The 7,406-nt window shown below is 42.7% G+C and overlaps 1 pseudogene; it reads right to left on the bottom strand.

Annotated features, from left to right (window-relative positions):
* Positions 1-6,207: 6,207 nt before the first annotated feature.
* On the bottom strand, positions 6,208-7,077 carry LOC110286382 (small ribosomal subunit protein uS5-like; annotated as a pseudogene).
* Positions 7,078-7,406: the final 329 nt, after the last annotated feature.

The following is a 7,406-nucleotide window of genomic DNA, read 5'->3' as shown; positions in this document are numbered from 1 at the left end:
TATTTGAACTGTAAAAACAGTACAATGGGAAGCCAACTATTGAGAAGTTTTAAGTTAGAGGTGAAACAATTCAGAATTTAGGAAGATTTGCCAAGTACATTGGCGGTCCCCATGAACATTTGAAAACGCAAAAGGCTGCTCAGATTTCAGAAGCAATATGGCTTGAGCAAGGGAGGCAAAGTGGTATCCCAAAGGAGTTGTCTGTTGGGAACATTTTCAAAAAGTTTTATTACATCAATTTATTTATTTAATGTGTGTGTGCATGCTCACAAGCTCACACACATGCACACACACACACACACACACACACACACACACACACACACACACACACATAACATATGGAGACTGGAGAACAATTTCCAGAAGTGTATTCTCTCCTTATGCCAAATGGATCAAACTCAGGCTCAGCAGCAGGAAACACTTTCATCTGCTGAGACATCTTGCTGGCCCCAAGAAACATTTTGAGGCTAAATGGAGGATTGTGTCTCACTCTCAAGTGAAGGGCACCAATAATCCATTCATTGCCCAAGCCTTCTCTTACGCATCCCTGCAACAAAGTCCTTCGGACTGAAAAGTTTGAAAGAAATGCAGAAATTAAGCACTTGCTGTTGTAAAGACTAGAGGTTCCAGATCAAGGCACTGGCAGATGTAATGCCTGATGAGGGCTCATCTTTATAAGTGGCAACTTTTGTGTCCTCTCATGGCAGAAGAGCAGGCCAGTTCCATTTGAAACAGAGAATGACTCTATTCCTGAGCCTGAAAACTTCATGGCCTAATCACTCCCTAAGGCTTTGCCCTTTAATACAATCACATTGAGGATCAGGTTCAAGCACGTGAATTGAGGGAGGGGCATTAACATGTTAGACAACAGTAGATGAGTTACAGGGATGAGGAAGAGAAGGTCTGGGCAATGAGTGGGTTATTGGTACCCCTCACTTAAGACTGGGAACACTTAGAGGAAGGGGACAGATGAGCTTGAGCAAAACTGAGTTGTAGGAGCTGGAAAATTATCCAAATGAACACTTTTGTGGCATACTGATCATATGGAGGGGGAGTTAGGATGAAGAGTCTGGACTAGAGATCCAGATAACAGTTGAAGTTGATTTTCATGTCCCAGGAAGTGGCTCAGCTGGTTGCAGGAAACCAGATTTTGTAAATGGAGGGAATCAAGATGGTGCAATAGCAGAAGTCAAATATTATCACATGGTGTGGAAAAGACTTTTGTATCATTTCAAGAGCAATATGTTTCTTTCCTTTTTGTTTGTTTGCTTGCTTTTCTTTTTTTTATTAGATATTTTTTATTTACATTTCAAATGCTATCCCAAAAGTTCCCCCACCCTGCTCCTTTACCCACCCACTCCCACTTCTTGGCCCTGGCATTCCCCTGTACTGGTAATAAGGACACATGCCCCACTATGTTCATAGAAGCCTTATTTATAATAGCCAGAAGCTGGAAAGAACCCAGATGCCCCTCAACAGAAGAATGGATACAGAAAATGTGGTACATTTACACAATGGAGTACTACTCAGCTATTAAAAACAATGAATTTATGAAATTCTTGGGCAAATGGATGTATCTGGAGGATATCATACTGAGTGAGGTAACCCAATCACAAAAGAAGTCATTAGATATACACTCACTGATAAGTGGATATTAGCCCAGAAACTTAGAATACCCAAGATACAATTTGCAAAACACAAGAAAATCAAGAAGAAGGAAGACCAACGTGTGGATACTTCATTACTCCTTAGGATAGGGAACAAAATATCCATGAAAGGAGTTACAGAGACAAAGTTTGGAGCTAAGACAAAAGGATGGACTATCCAGAGACTACCCCACCCGGGGATCCATCCCATAATCAGCCACCAAACCCAGACACTATTGCATATGCCAGCAAGATTTTGCTGAAGGGACCCTGATATAGCTGTCTCATATGAGGCTATGCCAGTGCCTGGAAAATACAGAAGTGGATGCTCACAGTCAGCTATAAGATGGATCACAGGGCCCCCAATGGAAGAGCTAGAGAAAGTACCCAAGGAGCTAAAGGGGTCTGCAACCCTATAGGTGGAACAACAATATGAACTAAGCAGTACCCCCGGAGCTTGTGTCTCTAGCTGCATATGTATCAGAAGATGGCCTAGTTGGCCATCATTGGAAAGAGAGGCCCCTTGGTATTGCAAACTTATTCTTTCTTTTAAGGTAGAGTATCTCCTGGCAGTCCAGGCTTGCTTTAGATTTGCAATCCTCCTACCTCAGTCCCCCAACTCTTCCATTACAGCCAGCTGTATTTTATATTTCCATTCCATCACACACACACACACACACACACACACACACACACACACAGAGAGAGAGAGAGAGAGAGAGAGAGAGAGAGAGAGAGAGAGAGAGAGAGAGAGAGAGAGAGAGTTTTGTTTTGAAATAGGGTCTCCATACTCAAAGTTGATTTTCAACATGGCATATAGCTGAGGACAACCTTGAATTTGTGATTCTCCTGCCTCTCCCCTTTGTGCTGAGATTCCAGGATGCACCACCATGTCTAGGATCAGACCGTAGGTATTGTGCATGCTGGACAAGGATTCCACTAGTGGATCTACTTCCTCAGCCTCTTCTGTGCTTTTAGGATCAGGATGTGTCTGTGCTTCTGAGGGGGAGCTAAAAGGTTGCTATCCTTTTAATATCTTGTATTCTGCTTTTGAGAGTTATCTCAGTGAGGTCACTGGGTGAGGGGGCAGGTTGACTTTAAACTACTGCTCTTAAGCGGTCCTTCTGCTTCAGCCTCTGAAACACTCGTATTTCTTAGAATGTTTAGGGTTCTTAGTAAGTTTCCTCTTTTGGCATATGCACATTTCCTCCTTCTTTTAAATTATTCTATGTTGTTTGTGGAGTGCGGTCTCTCATGTGAGTCATTCTCAGATCATTTAAAAATGGGATTCTGTTTAACCTTTTCATGACCTGCCAAACTGTTTTCCACAGTGGCTGCATTATAATTTTACACTCTCATTAGCAATGCACAAGTACTTAAGGGGCACAATACCATCTCTAACATCTGGTATACTGATAACCTTTTAATTAGAACAGTCCAGGGCATAAGTATAATTTTACGGTGGTTTTGTTTTCCATCATTTTAGCACTGTGTTGTTTTCTTATTATAAGACGTTAAGAATTCTTTGTTTTTCTAATATGCAGTTAATATGGTTCATGATTTTTAATATTTTTCTCCTTCTCTGTGTTTTTTTCTTCTTATTCTTTTAACACAACTGCTTAAATCACAGGACAATACTTTTAAATTTTGACAACACAAAATCATATCAATTTTAAAGTAAATTATGACCACTGATAACTCTCATCATCAATAAAAAGACATGGGCTATTAGAATGAATATAAAAACATATACCTTTCTAATCTAGAGTCAAGATTTTTTCTGTTTTTTTTTCCATCTTTGTACCATAGATTTTATATTTTGTATTTAGGCCTGTGATCTATTATGAGTTGATTGCTTTCGTGTGGTGTGAAATGAAGATGGAGGTTTTTTCTAAATTGGCATATGGATGTTCAATTTTCTAACACCACTTTTGAAGTGTCTTACTCCCATTGAATTACTTTAATTATTTTCTAGAAAATCAATTAGCCATGTAAGTTTGTGTGCATTTTAGATTTTTTTTCTGTTTCTCTGATCTATAAGCTCCCAGCTACACAATACTGTCCAATTTTGATTACTGTAGCTGTGTAATTAAATTTTAAAATTACATTTAGCTACCCTTAATGAGAATTTATTTGCTTCTCTTCATGACAGGACAATTGCCAAATTCAATTTTTACATGTAGGCAGGAACATGTTAGGCTCAGCGACAAGTCAACTGGGCACGACAGCGTGTGAGCTGCACCAAATTATTTCTTCCTCAAAGGACAAGCAATTGCAGGTTCTCTTAAACAAGATAACTAGCGAATTATCGGTGTCCTCAGCACATCAGTGCCCACATGGGCTGGCAAACGCGAGCACCAATAGCTGTTTAGTACATAGCTAACTGAATAAATTAGACAAGCAATGAATGATAATATTTTCTCGAAGCTTTTCTTCCCCTCCCGCGATATCACAGCACCTGTAAGAAAAGTGTCTTTGTTTTGGTTTGTGTTTGTTTGTTTGTTTGTTTAAACTTTCCAGGCTCTTCCCAACCATTCCCCAGGTCACACTTCTCATCTTTCATGTGCCAGCTCCATTCAGTCTTAACCTCTTAGGCCAAATCTCTGCTACCCTCCTTATTACAATTGTTTGCAACCCTGCTGTGTTCACTCAAGACGTCAGCAGCAGCTTCATGGCCTGCTTTTCCTCTTCCCTATTAATCTTGTCAACATTCTTAATGACTTCAAAATCATGTAAACAATCCATCAACGTTCTCCTTTCTGTGGTCCTACCTATATCTCACATTACTCCTATTTATCATATTCTAGACTTTATCATCAATAATAATAATATTAGTACTGCCAAGTCCAAACTATTGACTTTTAAAAAGATATTTCATTTTTAACATATTTTTTGCACTCCACATTCCATTCCCCACACCCCATCCACCCTCTGACAGTTCCATATTGCACACTTCCTCCTTACCCCACTCGGTTTCCACTTAGAAGCCCCCAACTACCACCCCACCTGACCTCTAAACTCCCTGGGGCCTCCAGTCTCTTGAGGGTTAGGTGCATCATCTCTGAATAAACACAGACCTGGAAGTCCTCTACTGTATGTGTGTTGGGGACCTTATATCAGCTGGTGTATGCTGTCTGGTGGTCCAGTGTTTGAGAGATCTTGGGGGTCCAGATTAATCAAGACTTCTGGTCCTCCTGCAGGATTGCCCTTCTCCTCAGCTTCTTTCAGCCTTGAAGACCCTGCTATACCACTCTTGGGATATACCCAACAGATACCCACCACGCCCCAGGGGCACGTGTTCCACTATGTTCATAGCAGCCTTATTTGTGATAGCCAGATGTCCCATGACAGAAGAATCGGTACAGAAAATGGGGTTCATTTACACAATGGGATATTACTCAGCTATTAAGAACAAGGACATCCTGAGTTTTGCAGGCCAATGGATGGAATTAGAAAATATCATCCTGCGTGAGGTAACTCAGACCTAAAAGGACATGCATGGTATGTACTCACTAATTAGTGGATATTAGCCAAAAAAAAAAAAAGTACAGAATACCCAAGATACAGTTCACAGAACTCAAAAAGGTCAACAAGATGAAGGGCCCAAGTGAGGACTCCTCAGCCCCATTTGGGAGAAAGAAGAAAACAATCACAAGTGGGGAGGGATTGAGAGAGGGACCTGGGAGCAAAAATGGACAGAGTTGGGAGGGAGTTGGGGGGAGAGGGGAACCTGATCTGGTATTGGGTGAGGGAAAAGGACTGAAGTTCTGAGAGCCAGCAGAAAGAATGGAAACAGGCAACCTCGGGAAATAAGAAGTTGAGGGGACCCCAGAATGCACCAGAGAACTGGGAGGTCAGAGATTCCCAGGATTCAAAGGGAGGGACCCTAGATGAAATGCCCAATAGTAGGGAGAGGGAACTTATAGAGCTCACCTCCAGCAGAAAGACAGGACATCAAGTGAGGGATGGGGTTGCCATTCCACAGTCACTGACCCATAATTGTTCCTATTTGAAAGAATTACAGGGATGAAAATGGAGAGGACCCTGAGAAAAAGAAGGTCCAGCAACAGGCCCAAAGTAGAATCCAGCTCAAGGGGAGGTCCCAAGGCCTGACACTATTACTGAGGCTATGGAGCACTCACAAAAAGGAATCTATCATGACTGTTTTCCAAAAGTCCCAACAAGCAGCTGAAAGAGTCAGATGCAGTTATTTGTACCCAACCAATGGACAGAAGCAGCTGACCCCTGTTGTTGAATTAGGAGAGGCCGGAAGGCTGAAACAAGCTATTGATTTTTAAGAGTTATCTTTCAGCCGGGCGTGGTGGCGCACGCCTTTAATCCCAGCACTCGGGAGGCAGAGGCAGGCGGATTTCTGAGTTCGAGGCCAGCCTGGTCTACAAAGTGAGTTCCAGGACAGCCAAGGCTACACAGAGAAACCCTGTCTCGAAAAACCAAAAAAAAAAAAAAAAAAAAAAAAGAGTTATCTTTCTTGGTCATTACTTTGTATACACACACATTTAGCAGACTTGATTCATTTATTTTTCTTGTATAAAAACCCTTACGTGGTAGCCACAGCTGGAGCCTGGGTCCTCTGAACAGAGACTCTGGTGTAGGTTTTCACAAGATGATCAGTGAATTCCTGATAAGGAGACTTGGTGAACACAGTCTCTTTCCAGAGGTCAGGGGTCAGGTAGCTGTAGGTCTTGGCGATGGCATCAAAGGGGCCTTGGCAAAGTTGCTCAGGGTGGCAGTGCAGCCTCTGGCTGAAGTGTAGCAGTCATCTATACCGGCCATCATCTTGGGCACAGGAGCGGAGACAATGCTAGTGCCTCTGGGGGTAGAGATAAGATACACCAGCACAGAGCCATAGCTGCCTGTCACTTTGCATGGAACAGTGTGGGGCTTGCCAATCTTGTTCCTCCAGTAGTCTCTTCGTACAGGGACAATGGAAAGCTTGGCCAAGATGATGCCCCCTTGGATGGCAGCGACAACCTCCTTGGAGCACTTAAAACCAAGATCAACATGACCCTTGTAGTCCCCAATAGCGACGAAAGCCTTAAACCTGGTCCGCTGGCCAGCCCGAGTCGAGTCTGCCTTTCTGCACTGGCATGATTTTTATAACCTCATCCTTTAGGGATGCACTCAGGAAAAAGTCAATGATCTCAGACTCCTTAATGTACAGGGAGAACAGGTAGATTTCTTCCAAGGACTTGATCTTCATGTCCTTAACCAGGCGGCCCAGCTTAGTGATGGGGCTCCACTCCTTGTCTTCAGCTTTGCCCCCACGAGCCCCGCGGCTTCGACCACTGCCATAGCCTCAACCACTACTACAGCCCCCTAAGACCAATGCCGAATTCGCAGAAGCCGCCTTGGCCTCCTAATCCTGGGCCCCCGGGTCCTCCGGGCCCTCCTGCTGCACTCGTGTCATCGCCATTTGGTGTTTTCCTGAAGAAGAAGAGGCAGCTACTTTGTATATTCTTATCCCACTGTTTCTCCAAGTCTTCCAGGAACTGTGATCCATTGAATTTCCTGAGATGTTCACTGTTTGTGACTCTCTTCCTGGTCTGCCTTTCTTACCATAGTGAATTTTGTGCTGCTGTAACAGAATAGTACAGACTTAATAATTTATAATGAAGTATATTTTGATCATGGATCTGGAGGCTAGGAAGGCCAAAACTGAGAGATTATATCAGGTGATTTATAACATTGCAATTCATCACAGGACAAGAAAATGTTCAGAGAAGAGATTGATTATAT

Source organism: Mus caroli, unplaced genomic scaffold (assembly GCF_978045245.1).
Source record: "Mus caroli unplaced genomic scaffold, Mus_caroli_1 scaffold_5, whole genome shotgun sequence".
Lineage (NCBI taxonomy): Eukaryota > Metazoa > Chordata > Mammalia > Rodentia > Muridae > Mus > Mus caroli.
This window is presented reverse-complemented; position numbering and strand designations above follow the sequence as displayed.